Here is a 20268-nt window from a genome sequence, read left to right as displayed (position 1 = left end):
CCAGCACCTTTAGCTGGAAAAATGAAATGGGAAAGAACAAGAGAATATATTCATGGTTCCTTGACTCTACAGCAAGAAGCCATTGCCACCTAAAGGCTCTCCAAAAGAGTGAAAGCATTGGCAAATTTTGTGCAAATACTGTTTATTATCTGCATGTTGAAATTTTAATTTCTTTTAGAGTTAATCTAGAGGCAATCAATTAATAATTAACATTATTTAAATCATCTCTTAGGACATCACAAGACATGGCTATTCACAAAAACCATCAAGAAAAAAATAAAACAGATGCAGTAATTTGCATAAAGATAATTTGCTATAACAATATTTGATTGGAATGCAGTTGAAATGTTAGGATCTTATAAGTCACACATTGCTACAGTCCTTTCTACACTAGCAATGCCCTGAGTTTTGCTCTGAAGACAGCTGCTATCATTTTTAAGACCATCTAATCATTTTCCTTGAACATTCCTCAGATGTAAAAGCTATTTTCCACACTTCGTTTCCATAGATACAGCAATTTTTTTTATTAATCAGAATGATAGCCTGCAAATTGCTAAGCAAACACATCATCAGTAAGCAGTTAACATTCCAAGCTGTATCTGTTCAAACAGTGTCCCACTCTGATCACATTTTATTTTGGACAATTAAGGCAGAATGAAAATGGACAACGTGATATTTTCTAAATGGAGATTTTAACACTGTTCAAGGCAGAAACCTGGGTCAGTTAGCACTTAATGCTAACAGTTATAGAGCATACTGAGAAAAACAATCAGTTGCTGCTTCAGGGAGGAAAAATTCCTGTCAAGGAGACCAAATTAAAGCATCATTTCATCCAAGTATTTGACTAAATTGAATTTTAATCCAGGAAAGCTAAACAGATAAACCAAATACCAGAGGGGAAACAGAGTTCTCAATCTATTGAGTTAAACCAAACAAATCTGGAAACACGCATCTGAAGGCTCCAGCATCTTTTGCAGAAACAGGGATTTGGGTTTTTTTCTGCCAGTCTTAATAGGCCAGTGAAACAAAACAGATGGGCTAATAATTACTGCTGGGTTAAAGTTGCTACATGAACTTTCCTGGTTTGAAAAAATATCAATCTTGCAACTTAAGTATGTAAAGTATCTGAAAGACTCTGAAGTGAAAGGACTCAGAACTATTCAGAACTCAGAGACATTTTAAAATTTTTAAAAATATAATTTTAAGCCATATCCACAAACTCCTTTATCATCTCCAAATATCTGAACTGCTTAAGAAAGAGAATGAGTTGACAACAAGAATATTTGCAGCCAGTGGAAGAAATAAAACAAAGCATGGGTTTGTAACAAAAAGAAGCAAAAGGAAGGGTGTTGCAGAAACACAGTATTAAAACTGGTCCTCCTTGAGGAGTGTTCATGAGACAAGTACTTGATCCTCATGTTGTGTCAAACACTGAAATATTCCAGCCCATCTCATGTACTGCTGTAGTTACATTTACTGAATAAAGCAGCAGAATGTTGGACCTTCCAAAAGAGACACCTACCTGGGGATGATCTGAAGTGCAATGAAGCTTCATTTATGTCTGTGACAGAAATAATTTCCAGTTTCTTGGTGTTGCTGTGGCTAATGGATCTGTCATTATGTCAGTCTGACAGTTGTTTTCATTGCAACTTCTGAAGCAAGTCCACCACCAGTGGGCAGATATTGCTATGGCAACTCAGCACAAGTGCAGAAACTTCTGAAGTTGTTAGGCAACACAGTGCCATCAGCTGCTGATTTTGCTCAAGTTTACTGCAGTTCACATTGTCCGGAGTCATCTAATCAGGTACCAAAAATAGAGCTTTCAGCAAAGTGATGTGGAAAGAAGCTGTCTGTGATAGGAAATTAACAAAGTGCAATACAGAGTGGGGAAAAAAAAGAATAAAACAGAAAGGTGGCTCACTTTTTTTCTTTTGCAAAAACCAATATAAAATAATGAATTGGTTTAGTAGTTTTTAAAATGCAGGGCATGTAATTCTTACTAACACTTATATAATTTGTTGGGAAAATGTAATGCAGAATTATTTTTTTTTTAATCTTGTAAAATGAAAATTTTGAGAATTATTTTTACTTTAGAACAAGCATTTCCTATCCCTGCAATAATTTTAATTTGCCTGCAGTGGTCTATATAAAACAAATCCTAGTAACTTTGCTGATGAAGAAAATTCTTCACATAGTTTGAGGAGGGAAAATCATCAGAACTGCCCTTCCGTTTGGCTATCACAGAAGTTAAGAAGGCTAAAGAGAAGTGCTTTCTCTTACATGAGGGAAGACTCCTGCAGAGGAGTGAAATACCTTTCCAGAGGACTGTGGATAAGTTTATGCTGCTGCTGCTGCTGCTGCCATGAGCTTAAAAGAACCTTCAGCCTTTCTTATGGGTGCAAGGGAGCAATACATTCAAACACATCCTTTAAAGCAAAGAATAATCAGTGAATACAAATTGTTATCCAAATATTCTGTTCCAGCTGGCTTCTGTATAGTGACCTGTGTATATGCTTACAAGTCCAGAGGGACGACAGAGGCAGTACTAATACCTTGGAGTACTAGTACTTTGGATTCCTCCACATGCAGAAGGAAATCCTTACTAACAGCATCCAGTTTCTTGCTAGTTGTCAAAGTAAATGGAGAACAGGTAATTCCACAAAGATAACTAGGATTAAGAATTAAATATGCAAATGCAAAAGACTGAATGAGACAAAATGAAAAGAGGGGTTATGTTCACAGGCACAAAAATGATTTTAGAATGCTGAAAGACACATTAGGTAAAAGTGTCACACAAACTGGTTTTGACACTTCATTAAATGTGGAGGAGTTTCTTTGGGCCTAATGCAGCTAAAAATACTGAGTGGGGTTTATACCCTGAAGGATCCCAGCACTACCCTCCCAGCAGGGGTGAGCACAGAAAAATCAAGTGGAGACGACTGCAGATGCACCTACTTAACTCTTCAAGTACAGTAAAAATAAGATCAGTTACAACAGTTTTCAGAGCCATCTCCTAGATTACATGGAGCTCTCACATACAAGAGGCCTTCTGTCCTCAGCACTTTGAGGACTTCAGCTCTCCAATGCTGTCAGTTACTCATAGTATTCTTGCAATACTACTTGTTATGACTTTACCCAAAATATCCATGCAAATCTCAGACGTCCCTAGCTGAAGAGTTGCAGCTGTCTAACAGGAGTATCTCACCTTACAAACCCATAGATTTCTTTGAGGAAACTGATAATTTACTGGAGATTTTCTGTCATAGCATTTGAAACACAGCAGGCAACACAGAAAAAGTCAGGTTATAGATCCTTGATAGCATTCATCAAACTCTAGCTCAGCCTGACATTACCTCTTCATTTCACAATGCTTATCCATTGGAGAACTATCTGCTGGCATTAAGTTCATATGGAAGGAGAACAATTTCAGCTGCCTTTCCCTTTAAGCAAAAAAAAAAAAAAAATCCAAAACAAAACCCCATCTTTTTAAGATGTCTCAAAAAATTCTTTTTAGCTAGAAAATGATCTAAAGTACAAATATCAATTGATTTGTGAAATCAGACTTCAACAAACCATGAGGAACCATGTAGGAAGTTCCTTAATCCACCAAAGGTGAGGGTCAGTATAATTGTAAAGTAATTATTAAATCTAATGATAAGAAAAAATATTTGTTTTAATGTAAGTGGGACTAACAGACAACAAAGGTGCCCGAGATGTTAATATTTCAGTAACTACTTTTTCATTTCATATTTCATTAATTATACTAGTTAGGATGTGAGTCGTGAATATATACGTGCTTCATTCATGACAAAATAATCAACCTGCTGAAGTGTAAAAAGGATGAGTTTTGGCCCCATTTTTTATTGCATCATTTATTTCAGCAAAACAAACAAAAGGCATTTGCATAAAAAATGTTTTCAAATGAAACCAACACTGAGACTAAACATCTATTAAATTTTGTTTAGATTTCAAAAATTAATCCAGGAGTATCCATTGGCATAAGCCTGTTGCAGGACACACCCCAAACATTTATTTTGCAAATGTACTTTTATTTGGCAGCTTTATTTGTGCTACTGAAAAGATAAGTGAAGAATACAGAACAACATGCAGTGTGTGATATTAACTGTTTTCTCTTACCTTTTCTTCTAAGTAAAATCACTCTTACGTAGTTCAGAGATCTTTTTCTCTGATCACTTCACAAGGGAAGTAGCTATTCTTGATCGGTTCTGCAGACCAGATTTTCCAAAGGTATCTGCAAAATGCTAGACAGCAATATATTCTTGGGTCCCTTCCCAATTCCATTAAAGTCAGTAATGAAATGTAGTTCTGCTTAGTGGTAGAAAAATCGAAGTACATAGTTGAGAAACAAGTTTTAGAGAATCTTTTAGTCTTCAAGCTATAAAATCTGCAACGAGGGATGGTAAAAACCACTTTTGCACTCGCTGAAGGTACTGAGTGACAGTCATGGAAGCCTGTAATCCATATACAAAGCTTAGCATGCAAAACTGAAAACTCATTGTTTGCGTACTTTTTTTTTCTCTGACAGGCAAGGCTTCAGTGTGCTGAAGATTAAAGATCAACGAGTGCCTTGTTCAACAGCACAGAACTCATTTTTGAGTCCCCACCTTCGCTGCAGTGACCCATAGGCTACACATTTGCTTTTTCCAATATTTTACATCTTCTTGTGCCTTGTAGTCAACTAACAGTCTTGATCTTCACCACCCCCAGCTGATGGACCTCTAGTTTCTAATAGAAAAACTGACCCATAAAAGCAAAACCTTATCTTTACCAATATTAAATTTCCTATTGCTATCAATTTTCACAAGGTTATGCAATTGCTTTTATGCAATATGTTTATGATCATCCTCACTGTTTTGTATCTCCTGACTTTGTAGCATGAATAAACTGAAATCAGTACATTGCTACTTCTGTGCCATGGCTTAGTAAGAGCAAAGTCCAAGACCAGACTGTAGGCTGATGTTTGGGAGTAGTATCTAATACTCTTACTACGTCCTTACGGTTTTTACTTTGCCTTGGTCTATTTTTGTCTTTTCTATAGCTGTTTACCCCCCCATGATACTGCTTAATTATGCTGTCCTTCAAAAATGTGTTTAAGAGGATCTTGTATTATTATTTTGATAACAAAGGCATCTGCAGTCTGCTTTACTCCCTTTCTTTAAGTTCAGTTATATGAAACATCAACTCATCAAATTACATGAAAAACTATTCACCTCCCATGGCTATCAAATATCTGGAGAGAAAATAATTTTATCCCATTTGAGTGATCCTATTAAAGTGTTTTGGTTTTCCTTCCAGATGTAGAAATCCTCATTTCATGTAGTTATTTCTGCTAACCTCCTTTTTTGTGTGTGTCTACATTCTTCCTAAAAACCAAAGCCAAGTATTCATTTAAGTTTGGGGGCAATATCCACATTATCTTTAAACTCCAATTAGAAAATATCTGCTAACAGAGAATAAAGTCAAACATAAAATTACATTTTTATGAGGTATTTAGTTTCAGTTATCAATTGAGAAGCAAGTGCTGTTTTCTCATGAACCCTGAAACAATCAGAGAGCCATCAAGAATGGATGCCATTGAGATGTGATTTTAGTAATTAGAGAGGACATATAAGAAATTGCTTTAGGGACAAAAGAATGAGCTGAGGAGAAACAGCTATTTAGTTCTAATTAAATAGAAAGATAAGTTAAAGGAGTTTTAGTATGAAGATTCACTTCAAAGTGTACACACATTGATTATTAACAGAATTATTTGGAAATTAAAAATTCAAATACAGAGGAGACTAGACATTTCTTTCAATTAATGATTCTCAAACTTCCTTTCCAGTGAACTGCCACACAGTACTGAAGTGTAGAACAGGGTCTCTCTTACATAAGGGGCACATCTATAGGACTGGCCATATGGTTGGGAAAACTGTAAGACATGAGTTGCTATTTGTGTCTCACGGATGTAATATTTGCATTTTTCTCGATGGGAAGTGTACATTTACTTACATTTTTAGCTGTGCAATTATACAAAAGAAGGTAAGTCCAAGAAAAATTCTCTGCCATCCCTTCTGGCCACCTATAGACATCACTAGCAACTCTTAAGAGTCACTGAAGCTCTCTGCACACATGTAGATTGTTGCTGCTACTTGAGTTAGAGCACAGTCATTGGTGACAAGGATTCATAATCCACTTGCACTTCAAACACAGAGCCAAAGACCTGTCTAGAGTTAAAACAGACCTAGCTCAAAGTCCAGGTTGGCTCTCTATGCGTTGTTCACAAGAGAAGAAATAACAAACTTGTGACTCTCATTTTCCCTACTGCATGTCCTCCAGCTGAAGGCAAGCCTGCACACACACTGCTGAGGCTCTAGATTAGAGCCTGCTCATCCCTGGGCATTGGTGGGCACAGCCCCCACGAGGGCAGGTCCTGCCCCTCTACCAGCCTGTCCTGCAGGAGCATTGTGTGCACCACAAGCACCTCCTGGGGGTCCCAACATGGGCTTTACCTCCACTAACTCATAATATCCACGAGGCTGATCTCCACCTCACTAAGTGACAGTACCACAGGCAAAGCTAAAAGTCATACTTAAATCAGAAATGACTCACTAAAGCAGCAACTGCACCAATCCTGAGTGCCAGGTAAGACGATTTGGCTCTGGAAGTTAAGCTGCAATCCACAGTACGGGAGAGATGAGAAGACAAGAGCAGAAGAGGTAAAGTGCTGTCCAACAGCAAGAGCCTCTGCAAACATTCTATGTGAGTCATTAAGAATTATTCTTAAGATGAGTGGAGAAAATTGAGTCATAAATGACTCATTCACTTACCAGATGGGAGGCAAGCATATATGAAATTTGGGACTGCCACTTATGAACATCATGAGCCACAATTTCCCAGTCTGCTTCACTTCCTGCCACAAAACAGGAGCATACAGAGTGATGGAAGCAGAAGCAACATACACACCTTCACCTTCTACACTGTTAAAGTGTATCACAAATGAAAGGTGTTTAGGATACAACTCCCATCTCCATTTAGCTACCAAGCCACCAGGAATGTCGACTGGCCTTATTCAAACAAGGCTCACATCTTAACTTCTACACACCTGTAAGAGATAGAGTAAAAATTCAGGAAATCAAAAAGATTTTCTTGTGTCTGCTACATTGCAGGTAACTTCTCAGCCATTAAATATAAATAGGTGATGTGCTACCAAAACAAAAAAGCTCATTAAAGTCTGGTGAGCAAAGACAGACATCTGCAACCTTACAGAAATCTGTAACTGTTCCAATAAAACTGGAAAATCAAGGCAGAGAGGAGGCAACAACTACTCATCTTCTGTGTCGCTTGCCAAATTTTGGGATTATGCACTTCATTTTTCAGAACCAGAAATCTCAGAAAGCAGAAATAGCAACTTGAGAGTGTGGATTTACAGAGAACTTCAAATCCCTTAATTTGGCCTCCTATTCTCCATACTGAAAGCCTCTCTGCACTGCCCATGTACATTCTGGAAGGTCCATAACACCCAATGCAGCCCCTGCAGCCCTAAGCAGTTTGCACTTACTGGAAAGCTTCTATAAATCAGCTTCAAGCTGACATCTAAAAATAAGAAGCTCATAGCTGCTCATCGTTTTGCAGGGTCTGACAGTTCAAAGTCAGTCAAGGGCTCATCAGCCCTGTTTTACTTATTTACTTACTAATATCATAAGTCAGACAGAGCTATAAGGGTTTTGCCTTCACTCTAATGGTCCAAACACTCCCGATTTCCACCTGAGTGACTGCAGCAGCCTCTTTGGCAGTGAGTCAGTTATTCTGTAGCTTTAATGGAACAGTAATCACTTGACATAGCCTTGCACTGGGAGTTAAAGATGTTGCTTCTTCAGCAATGAAAAGCATTTGGCAATCAGGGTTTACTAGGTACCACTCTAGACCTGAATTTAAACCTCAGCTGTGGTCACTCTATAGATGGGTATGTCCTTCCAGTCACAGTACAGACACCCTACTATAAGTACATTACGAGTTTCCATAATTCCAGTCAAAATAGCCACATTATTTTTTGTCATAGGCACAGAAGTCAGTTTGACAATTATTCTAGTATGACCTAATATACCATAAAATTCACAATATTAGCTGGAATACCATATGTAATTCCTGATAAAAGCATTAGCATTAAGTAAATTCAGCTACAGAAGGAGCTTTCACAGTAACTAAAAAATCTCAGTTTTTGCTGGTCTGTAACACTAAATAGCACTGCATATATTCCGACCAATCCAAACATTTAACTTTTTGCCTTAAAAGACTGCCAGATTTGAAGAATTAAAACTATTTCTTCAACTTTGGATTCAAGTGAGAAGTTCTCCTGAGTTGGAGTTTGCTTAGCAGACTACTGATAAAATATCCAAAAGATGGTGTTTTATTAAAGCACAATCCTGGAAGCCAAAGTACCTGAAAGGTATTGCTTCTTCCCTCTCCCACCAAGCCCTACCTTAAAATAAGTTGTGATGTTTGCACTTTGGCTTTTTTATTTGTGAAAGATGGAAGTGTAAAGCAGTTCAAAACTGAATTCGGGAACTTCAAATCCATATGTAACTACTAGAAATGGAATATAAGAATAGTTAACACTTTTTTTTGAATGAACTTAACTGAATGCTTAATATCAGAATAATGACTTCTCTGACTACTCAAAGTGTTGACCTAGTTAAAATCCTAAAAGTTTCATTGAAATCCTCAGAAAAGTGACCTCTCTGGTAGAATGGGAGACATCAGAAACTCTGGAAAGAACTGAGGTCTGGCTTCCTGAGTTAGCCTCTTCCTCTGTTGTCCCAAAGAGAACCCAGTAATTACTCCATTTTACTTTAGGGTACCAGAAACTGAGTGACTCTACAATAAACTGGAGTTTTTTTAAGCCTGGAGTATGTTTTACTAGAGAGCAGATACTACAAAAGCAGCCAATGGGAGGCAGGTTGCCTCCTAAAGCTATCTGGAATGAACATGTGCTGCTCAGATTAAATGCAGCCCTTGATACGGCCACAGAAGATACGTAAAGCTACCCAGGATCTAAGGTCTCCTGCTGTTGTTAATGACTCACATCCTGTATTTTTCACATAGGACTGCAAGTTCCAGCTATTTATGGTGCAGCCCATTAAAAATTTCTTTTCATGAAGAAAAAGTGCTGTCAGTTGCCATTCAGGAGTTGATGTGGGAGGCCAGCTAGCATGTTAGAGAAATTACCAGAGAAAAATACTATAATCACAAAGAGCCAAATGTTCCCTCTTGAGCCCTTTGAGATAGCAGATGCATAGTCATAAACAGAATCTTTTGTCTCTGAAGATTTTGTTCATACACAGATCACCAAAGAAATAAAGAAGGCGGGAAAATATGGTATGAGCTATGACAGTCCACTCAGTTCTGTGCTGTGTATCTCATGGACGTGTCCACTCTTCCCTCCATTCTGCCCCAAAATGCAGCATGTGAGCACACTGACACCACTGTGGAACTGCATGGGGAAGGAGCAGAGTGTGTGTATGTACCTGCTGCTGACTCACATTGTACTCAACATCTTCCAGGAAAAACGGGGAGGGAATACTACTGAAGTACAAAGCTACAATTTACATTCATTTAATTAAAGTCTTAACTGTCTAATCAAAGATTTATTTGTCCAGCTAAAATTAATTACCAAATTTACAGTTTAAATTTTACTGAGTCAAAACTGAGATACACAAGCTTTCTACTACCTATCCATTTCTCTCTGATGTTATGCTCATGTTTTCACTGCCCTGTTGGGTCCTAAGGTCAGTCACTTCAGTCTACAGGAACATTACAGCAAGCCCTCAGCATCCCAAATCTTCACTGGTGAGATGATGCTGATGGGGAAGAGGAAGGGGAGAGTCCTTCCTTTTGTAAAGAATGTGATATTATATTGATGATTTTTTCCTCCTCACCCTATGGACCACTTCAGACTGTTTTTATGCATTTTGTAGCATGTTTTTACACCTTGTTTTTTTCATAACATGTTTCTACCTGGTAGTTATTTCCTGTAAACATTTTATACAGTGAGAGAAGATCAACTACAGAATTACTACACTATAGAAAGTTAAAATAATACTCACAGTTAATGATGTAAAATTTTAGTTGTGAACTGACTCAGCAGTGTATTACAAAAATTAAAAGACATTTCTAGGTAAAGTGCTGCCTTTCCTCCATACAAGTGGAATGCATTTTAATAGATGTCTTGGGTTTTCTCAGTTATAATTTTTGACTAATTCATTGTACCTAAGCATTTCATATTTCATTATATATACAGCACGAGTTCCAGTTGCACAGCACAATTAGTTTCAAAGTAGTCCCTGACTGCTTGGAGACGGTTTATAAAATCAAAATGGCCCTTTAAAAATATCACCAGGTAGTACAATTTACAAGTGCAGAGCATCAGTCATTTAGGAAATTCAGGGTTAAGAGACTTGAGTATGATGCTGATTGATCTCTCCAGGGCAACATTCTGCCACCACTCCCCTTGGAATCAGCAGGGATTCTGAATGTTTATCAATAACAGAATATTATGTCATGATTAAATGCCTTAGGGATTATGTATCCAGTAAAAAAACCATTGAGATCATTCATGGCAGGATTATTGACAGCAAACACAATTTAGTACAGGATCTACTGTTCTCTTGTTAGAAGGAAATTGTCACAGAATGATCAATGGTTGTTGGATGGGACTCATTAATATCATTGGTAACCTACACCAGCTTTAGCAAGATCATGTCCAGGATCTGAATATCTGCAGGTATTATTTCTTTAATCCTTCTGGGTAACCTGTGCCAGTGTGTGACCACAAACTTCCCATCAGAAGTGCTTACAAAACTGCCTATACTTATTAAGAATTAATCCAAGTAAGATATACTATGTATGTCTGTGCTGCCAGATCTTTGCCCATGCAGTTTTGAAGAGGAAGTTTTGATTCTTTTTCACTGTGAAGTAGTGAAGGCCAGTTCTGATATGCTGGTCTTTGGAGACATAAAGAAAGCATCCACAACCTTTATGTACAACCTCTAACCAAAATATTTACACCTAGAGGTGAAAAAGATGGGAGATGAATGAAGAATTTTCAGTATCTACTTATGGATCCCAAGGGTACTTCATGAGCATAAAATACATACATTGCTTTTTCCTAAAAAAAAAAAAAAAACAAAAAAAAACCCACAGACTCAAACTGCAAACAGGATGGTGTAGAAAAGACCAGCATATAACTCTGACTGTGATTCTAAGCTAAGATTATTCATGTCAAAAGCCACAACAGAGGACCCAAAGGAAAAGACAGTTCCATTACTCCGTAAAACAAATACTTCCATTGTCAAAGGCAGTAGAAATCAGTTTTCAGTTCCACATACACGACCACTCCAGTTTCTGGTATTTGGTAATATTCTTGACTGTGGAATGACCCAAAAGAAAAAAAAAGAATTTCCTAAACCTGAATTCCTTCAGTCCCATTTTGGGGGGGAATAGATCAAGAATAAAGCCAGGAAAGAAGGGAAAAAAAATTTAAAAAAAAAAAAAAAAAAAAAAAAAAAAAAAAAAAAAAAAAAAAAAAGGAGGGTGTCTTCAGGAAGTCTCTAGTCCCAGTTCCTGCTCTAATCCAGGTCAGCTATGAGGTTAGGTTGCTCAGAGTTTTATCAAGGTTAATTTTTTCCAAATTAAATTTGTAAATGATTCCTCTGAGGCACATATATATCTGCAGAGAAACTGGCAAACTATCAGAGTATAGCTGATTTACAGTCTACAGCTGAACTGGAAAAAAAATACATGGAAAATGATATTGCCGAGGTCACCAGACAAGTCAGGATTCAAGGCACTTCTGAACCACAATTAAACGTCCTGGATCATTGGAATAGCATAAAAACATGGCACAATGAACCCCATTTGTTTTGTGCACAATGCTATACTCCACGGGACATATTCGAAAAAAACAGTTCTGGGCTTTAGAGAGCTTTATCCTCTGTCATACTAAGCAACATTATTGCAGCAACAGTGCAATTTATATGGCTTAGACTTTAAGGTTTCTAGTTCCAAACAGATGTGCAGTCTGGCCTACAGGGACTGTTAACCTGATGTTCTTCCACCACAATAGTATTAATCAGAATAATATCTCTAGTAAAGTAAACTTTTCTGAATCATGTGTTTGGCCAAACCATACTCAGCACAAGAGGAGCACAAGGCAAAAAGCAAGAATGTGACAGAGATGTTCAGCCCAGGGCCAGAAGTGCTTCTGCTTTTGTCCAGATTATTCTGGAGATATAAAACAAAATTGTTGCAATATATCTGGGAATCCAAGCATATACCCATATCCTACCAGAGACTAATCACAACAGCTTCACATTTAGAAAACATTGAGTAAGCAGAAACACTAAAATGTCAAAAAGCATTTGGAAAAAAATCCTCCAGAAATTTCCAAAGCTTACGTTAGCTCCAGTATGAAAAAAAAAATAAAAATCAGGAAGCATAAGTTTGCAAAATCTCTAGGCAGGGAAAGAAAAGTCAAAACAGTTTAAACAAACAAAACCACACGCCTCAACACTCACTGGTCATTGCAGTATTTCCAGATCCTAGTTCTTGTAATTAGATTTATCTGAAAAATTTGCAGTTTTAATGTTAAAAATCAGAAGATAGCAACGAGGGGATAACCTGAATCATTTATTTTATTAGTTTTTCAGTACACGTACTTCACAGAAACCATTAGCAATAGCTTCGGTATTATCATGCAAAATTTCCACTAAAGCGCCTGTGCTCATGTGCTTGCAACGAAATATGCAAATATGACTCCAGGGAGCATACAGCTGATGGAAACAGTGCAGTGTGAAAAATTGTATACATCCTACACCAAGTGCTTTTGTTAATCCTCTGCCTATTCAATAATTTCTCACGTATCTCAGAGTTTAATTCCATTAATAGTTCTAACATTTACTAATCATTTAAATAAGAATCAAACAAATGGCCAAAGAAAGTAGAATAATCCATTAGTGCACTTCATTTGACCTTAAAATACCATCCATCCAAAGATTCTATGTATTTAATTTTTTTAATATCATCACCCACAGAGTCTCTAAACCATAAAAGAATTTAAAACTAAAATTAGAAAGAAATCACTAAATAGTTCTTCATATATGTGCCTAAATTTATCTCTTGAAAAGGTATGAACAAGCAGGAAGGAGTCATTTTTAGCACCACTTTGAAATCCATGCTTCAGAGGCTGGTTTGTGACTCTGAGAGGATGCCACGTAAATGACCCTTTCTTTTATCCAATTAATTAAGATATAAAAGACTCATAAACTGATTCAGCATTGGCAGTGATTACTTGGAATTCATCATCAAGATCTCTCACACATTCTCTTTTGTTATACTCTCATTTCATTGTTTATTGCTCCTGTTACAGAAATTCTGCAATTCTAATGACAAAATTCAGAACTTAATCTTCTAAATGTCTGTCCTACTTAAAAACTGCTCCTTAAAAACATTCAAAGCTCACATTAATCTCAAGACTGGAAATGTTGATGATATCTTAAAGTTGGAGAGAGTATAAAGGGAAAAAAAGGAAAGAAACATCCTGTGGGAAAACATAACTTAATATTTGTTGACAAAAAAGTTCAGAGTATTTGCATTTCATCATGCATCTTTTCATTTTTGGTTGTGTCTAGCCCTTCATATCTTTGAAAAATGGGACTAATACAAACATCATCTAGCATGTATTGAAGAGTACCATATATTTCACACAGACTAGGGATAAATTACATACTTTATTAAAATGTTACTTTATAGGTGGGATTAAGAGTTTCCTAACTGAAAGAATAATCCAAAATTACAAGGAATACTGCATTTAAAATGCTACCTCAATGCAAGCATATCTAAGAGCTGCTTTGTATCACTCTTAAGGTTAAATTGAGGCTCTATTACTCTACTTACCAAAACACAATCATGAGTCTCTCACCCTTAAAAAAAGAAAGGAATGACTATCCCTGGATAAGCTCATGTTATAAGAATAAATACATAAATCAAACTAATTAGAGATTCAGCAAAGACTCTGAAAGTCTTAGAGGATTTGCAACAAACAACAAATTGCTGGTTGAAAAAGAGTCAGTCACGTATTTGTACCACAGAAATGTCTTGACTGAACAAAGACGGTAAATGCTTCCATTTATGCAGGGCTTCTTTCTTTTCTACCTGTTCTTAACCTGGATCTCAGCTCTCCCTACATTTGTCATGTAGGGATAAAGACTTGCATAAAACATTAACTTTTGCACATTTAAAAAAAAAAAAAAAAAAACCAAAAAACAAACAAACACAATCCCAACATAATTTAGCTCTAAAAGGCGCCCAAAAATGTTAACTCAAACTTCTTATTTGGATATATATTGAGAACAGAAACAGGCAAGTTTAATGACTAGAATAAACGTTTTGTTTTGGTTTGGGTTTTTTTGCTTCTCCCTGGAAATCAGCATCCAGCAAGGAGTAAGCAACTCTACCTGGCATTGCACCTGCAACAGGTAAGCATTTGCAAGTATGTACAATCCCAGACCAGAAGGAACACTGTAACATCCCATTGCTACAGAAGGCAGCAGTTCTTAACTCCAAACCAGCTCCATACCATCACACATCTGGCCACAAGTTAGTCAGATTGCACTTCTCCATAAACAGATGTCCAGCAGGTTGGAGGGTTATCAGTTTGAATGCCAGGACTGGCTAAGAAACAAGTCTGTTTTGAAAAAATAGAGAGGCCTCAGCTCTATTGAATCTTGCTTGGATCTGTCTCTGTCACTCCTAAAATCTACTGCTGTGTCACCACAAAACTAAAATCCCACTGAGAAAATCACAGAATTGGGATAAACTCCTTCTGAACAAAGGAGCAGCAGCAACAATCCTTACTGGCAGATGAACTGAGAGGCCTGACTCAAATGTGCATCTTGGGCTGTGGAAGTTAATTTGTATGCCTAGAACATAAGCATTAAATTGCTTCCTTTAAGAGCTGGATACTTTGAGAATAAAAGCTTTTTGAGGAGGGAAAGAAGCAATAATCAAAAGGCAAGAAAAATGTCTAATACAAGAAACCTGTGCATTAGCAACCAATGATTGAACTACTGAAATGAATGAAAAATAGTATCTGCAATACAATTAATAGCAGAGCTTATCTCTCCTGGAGGCCTGCTTGTTTTCTCTCTCTCATTTAAAGCTTCTCCACATCACTGTGAGTGGCTAACTGCTGCTGCAGGAATAAGGTAATGTACCTGTTCACACAAGACCCCTCTTCCCCTCACACAGCAGCAACAGATCTTTACTTTCAGGAAAGGAAATTTTCAACTGCCTTGCTTCACTGTGCATCAGCCATAGAGCCCTGGTATAATGGACCTCACAGGGAAAGCAGAGCAGTGATACTAGAAAAGGTGAGAGACACTTCCAACCCACCAAAGGACCCTGGACATAAGTGATAAATCACAAGTGCTACCACTTCACTTTAATTCGTAAATGCCAGAAAACAAAGCATGTGCTTCAACATAGCTACCTAAAGGAACAAGCTCCTTCCCCATCTCCTAACTACCAGCATTTGTGCAGATCCATGGTGAATTTATCAGGAAACATGTTTGGATGGAACTAAGAAATAAAAAGAGAACCATAAAATCTGCTTCACTTTCAATCAGCATAGTGCCTTGCTCCAGCATACTGTGTGCTCCCTTGGCAACAGCTCCAAGGACAGGACAAAATCCATGGCAGAGGATGAAAGGGAAGGCAAGATCTCTTTTTAATAAAGGCCTGGCTTAAAAACACTGAGTTTAGAGACATGGTGTAAGTTAAATACTCTGAAGGGGAAACTGTAGCTGTGGAGTGTAAATCTTCTCCCCTCAACTAAGATATGCTGTAAAATAGATTACAATTTCCCTACTAATTAAAATCAGAAATACTTGGTTTGGTAAAACATCTTCAATTATGAGGAGCTCTTGTGATGTTCTTTAAGTACATCAGTGCACTGAAGTGAAAAGTAAAACTGTTCTTGTCTTTCTAAAGGTGACACTTGGTATAAATGGTGCACACTTCACAAATCAGAAAGCCAGCTCTGGAGACCAAAATAGCAGCTCTGCAGTCAGTGTTCCAAAACACGAAAGCAGTGGCTGGATGTGCTATTAAATGAATCATAGTTGGGGAGTGAATTAATCAGCGTAAAAACCTTGATGCATAAAGTAACTATTCAAACTGCAGATCCTTTCATTTCATCGCCTTTTCAATATATTTCCATGGTCCAGCCACTCTTTCACATCATCTCTCTGAGGCATCATCATTGCTCAGGGGTTCTCGGGGAAACTAACCACATTTGAACCACATTAGTTTCACATAATTTGGATATATCTGCAACCAAAGCTTTTCAATTTCATTATTGACCAAAGAGCACAATCCAATTTCTTGAATTCTAATTCTTATGTAGTCATATTTTTATGTGTATTCAAGACCAATATGATAACTTAGCATGCAGAAGTGGTTATGCAAAGCTGTCTATTTCTACCATAAGAGGGTGCGGGTAAGAGAACTTGTGCCATTCAACAAGAAACTTCAATGCAGAAAAACACAGCTTATGTTAAAATGTCATCCTTATGACATTTTTGCCTTTTTTGGAGACACGTGGCTTGTTTAAAAGATACAGGCACTTCAGAGCCCACAGTTCCCCAAGGAAATGGAAATGCACGTCTGATGCCTTGCAGTTGCAGAAAAGCACAAAAACCTCAAACATCAAGTCTTAACTTTTTGTTTGATTATTGCTGAATGACAATTTTAGAATCTTTTACTCCTTGAACAACTTCTTCTCCTAAACCATTTCCTTTCCTAGAACATCCTATCAACTAGACTTCTCACGAAATAAAACTCCTCTTGTTGTACTGAACTTGGAGAGTTGCAATGAGGAAGTATTCTCAAATCTTGTAGCTGATTTAGACTGCTAAAAAAATCCTTTATAAAATGTCACAAAACCTGCGATTACACTAACTCCATTTGCAGATGCTTGATTGCAACTGAAATGAAATTCAGGAGGTATTCAACTATGCATAAGGATTTAATTGAATCCTTCGAATACTTGACATTATAGATATTCATAACACTGAATTTTGATCCCAGAATTTCTTATATTTCAGCTCTCTATGTCTTGAATGGAATTCAGTTACACATTCAGTATTAGACATGAAAGAAAACAGGAAGAATTACTAGTATAATTGTGTGGCTTTAGAGCAACCTGCCTTTGAAAAGGATGCAAAAAGCACACATAGACAGTACTGAGCTCTACAACATTGACTCAAGCAGGACTCCTGCAATGCTCCTACATGGAAACTGAAAGGCAAAACCTTCAAGGAAATGCGTGTGTTCTAAACTGTTGGATATCTATATTCCTATTTCCTCCCATTCTCTAACTGACAATGGCATTTACTTCCAACTGGAAGTTTCTCCTTTCATAAAGGGACATCTCCAACATTATAGCATCCACCTGCCACTCAGTAAGCAGAATTAGCAGCTAAAGGCACTAAATCTACATATCCTTTCCAGGTTATAAAATTATTGATATTTTGTTCTTCAGTAAAAAAAAGGCATAGTTTTCTATCTTCTCCCACCAGAAAACACTCAGGTTTTCTCCATATTTGTGTGGAGAAAACCATTCATTCTCATTCAAGGGTTAATGACAAAAGTGGGCCTGGTTTCTCTAAGAATTTTAATCTCACCAGCCCAGTGTAAAGGTGTTTTAAACTGTAGACAGATCCCATTTTAAGAAAATGCAGGTTTCTATTCATCTCTCTATACAGCACACAATACACAACATTACAATCACACAACTCAGACTCTGGGGCAAAAAGGCACACTCAGAAGTACTTTGCAAAACTATATATAACCTACGTATCAATAAAAAAGGGCAAATTGTGTGGAATGGTTTAGTGATACCCATGATCTTTTTTTCTTCTGAGTTACCAAATTGTCTATGGTGTACAGAATCAAAGAACCATAGTGAAACAGACTGCTTCTATCCTATTAAGAATGAAAAAATAAAATGTCAATGCCCATAACTCCATAATAGAAATACTGCTGCATTTCACAGGTAAAAAAATATTCTTAAAATTCTAAAATAACAAAATAGCTTTTATCATAGCAGCACTTAACTAGAAGCAGCAAATTAAATACATATTGATTCCTGTCACCTGTAGCACTTCTGTCTCCTAATTTAGGCACTCTTCTTCTGTTCTCTGCTGCACCACTTTGTTAACATGAAGTTGCCTGTGATTCCTGTATCTACAGAAATACACACCTGTTACTGTGGTCACTCTTGTTAAAGAAACCTGCACCCATCATGTCACAGTTCTGTACAGGGCCTTGCAAGGCCTATTACCATCAAGTAATACTTAGGAACAACTATCTATCCAAAATGATATAACAAGTGACACTATAGTTAAAAAATAGGATCGTCTTTGGATAAAAGTACTAATGATTCCACAAAAAGCAGGGGACACCAAATATGCAGTTGTCGATCATATGTACAGTTATATATGTGTAAATACATCAGTACACATGTGTACATATATGTATCACTAAGTACTCTGCTTTTTTATATCCAGTCCAATTCTCTAATCTATTACACTGATGAATAAAAAGATAGATTGCTTGCATTCCGCATTTTCAATAGCTTAATTCTATTTTTAGAATGACAACAAAGAGTTTGAAGCTGAACTTACATACATCCCTTTTATTTATACGTGCTCGAAAATGCTGTAGTCTCTATAGAAAGCACTTTCTCCATTTCTGCATGTACATTAATCACACTTGCAACATATTCGAAAGATCAGGTTTTATCTCTCATGATTGCTTTTTGAAAAGGAGAACAATGATCTGACTAGCAATTTGCTCATACTGCAAGTGACACAGTCTAGCTGTCCTTTCTAAACAAGCACAGAACACATTTAATCAAGTAACCTTAGACCATGCTGTTAATCAGCACTAGAACATAATTCATCAGTACCCTCTTCCAGTTTAATTTGCAAAAATTATTAACTACCTTATGGAATCACAGTTATATAAAGGAGAAACTATATCACTATCTGACAAGAGAAATTCTAGACAGCTCTTACTCATCTTTGGATACACAAGATTCTGAAGGAATTTTGAAAATCAGACTCACATGTGACATTAATTTTTCTAAAGTAAACAATGTTTACACTAGGCAAAGAGATACATTTTTTAAAGACAATCTGTCAGTTTTTGCAGTGCTCCCTAAGTATTTTTTAGGAAATAAGTGACTGTATAAAATGCACACAGCTAACAAATATTTGGAAAAATATGTAAGTTTTGTTTGCATAAGTAGTTACAGGATATTTACTACACATGACAGTGGATAATTCACCTACCAGCACTAGCATTTGGGACATAAAGTGAAGGGTATAAAATACAAAACATTACTTAATGTTAATGTTTAGAATATATTAAAAGGTTTTGGTCAAATCCTGTAAGTAGGGGACTTGTTTTAGCAGAATCAAGATTCCACATGAAGGAATAAAAATCAACTATCTTTTGGAGCCCATTAGTCATACTGCTGTTCCCAAAGAGTCAGTATTTGCTAACAACATGACCTAAGCTTACCGTTACACAGTGGAGAATAGATCATGTTTACAGAAAACTGAAATTACCTTTAAAAAGCATTCACTCAAGTATTCCTCACTGTTGCTGTAGGACACGAAAAAAAGACTCCAAATATCTCAGAAGGCAAAGAGCATAGACAAAAGGCTTTATTGTCTAATTCTTACTACCTTTTATAAGGTGTTCCCATACAGACTGAACATGTTTGGTGAATAGGAAGGACACCTCTCTAATCCCATTGGCTAAACTAGAGAAACAGCAAAACACCACCTGGAGAAAGATTGTTTTGAGAAAGGATAGTTGTGGGGGTGCTGAAATGGTATCATAGGTTTCTTAGTTGTAGGTTTGATGTGATTTGGACTTTAACCCTAGCCTGGTAAAGTTCCTGTCTTGGATTGTGCTTATCAGAGGTTGATAAGAGTTGCCAAGACAACTCTAATCCTCTGCCTTGGGTTTCGATCATCCTATTGTATTTTCCCCCATCCCATTGTATTTCTCCCCCACATGTCCATCATACCCCAGACCCCAAAACCTTCAGGAGAGGTGTCTGACAGGGATTGGTGGGTCTCACAAGACCACATCCCAAATTCACCTGATTTGTTAATGTTGTGTATTGCATTTTGACCT

General features: G+C 37.0%; 1 long non-coding RNA gene across 1 annotated transcript; it reads right to left on the bottom strand.

Annotated features, from left to right (window-relative positions):
- Positions 1-2340: 2340 nt before the first annotated feature.
- On the bottom strand, positions 2341-6928 carry LOC310911819. Its single transcript, XR_014590590.1, has 3 exons — positions 6831-6928; positions 4138-4262; positions 2341-2426 (listed from the first exon to the last, which is right to left on the bottom strand). It is a non-coding gene; the product is annotated as an uncharacterized lncRNA (long non-coding RNA).
- Between the last annotated feature and the right edge of the window lie 13340 nt (positions 6929-20268).

This window comes from Zosterops lateralis (genome assembly GCF_965231275.1).
Source record: "Zosterops lateralis genome assembly, chromosome: 7".
Taxonomy (NCBI): Eukaryota; Metazoa; Chordata; class Aves; order Passeriformes; family Zosteropidae; genus Zosterops; species Zosterops lateralis.
Note: the sequence above shows the minus strand (reverse complement) of the source record. Positions and strands in the feature narration are given on the sequence as shown.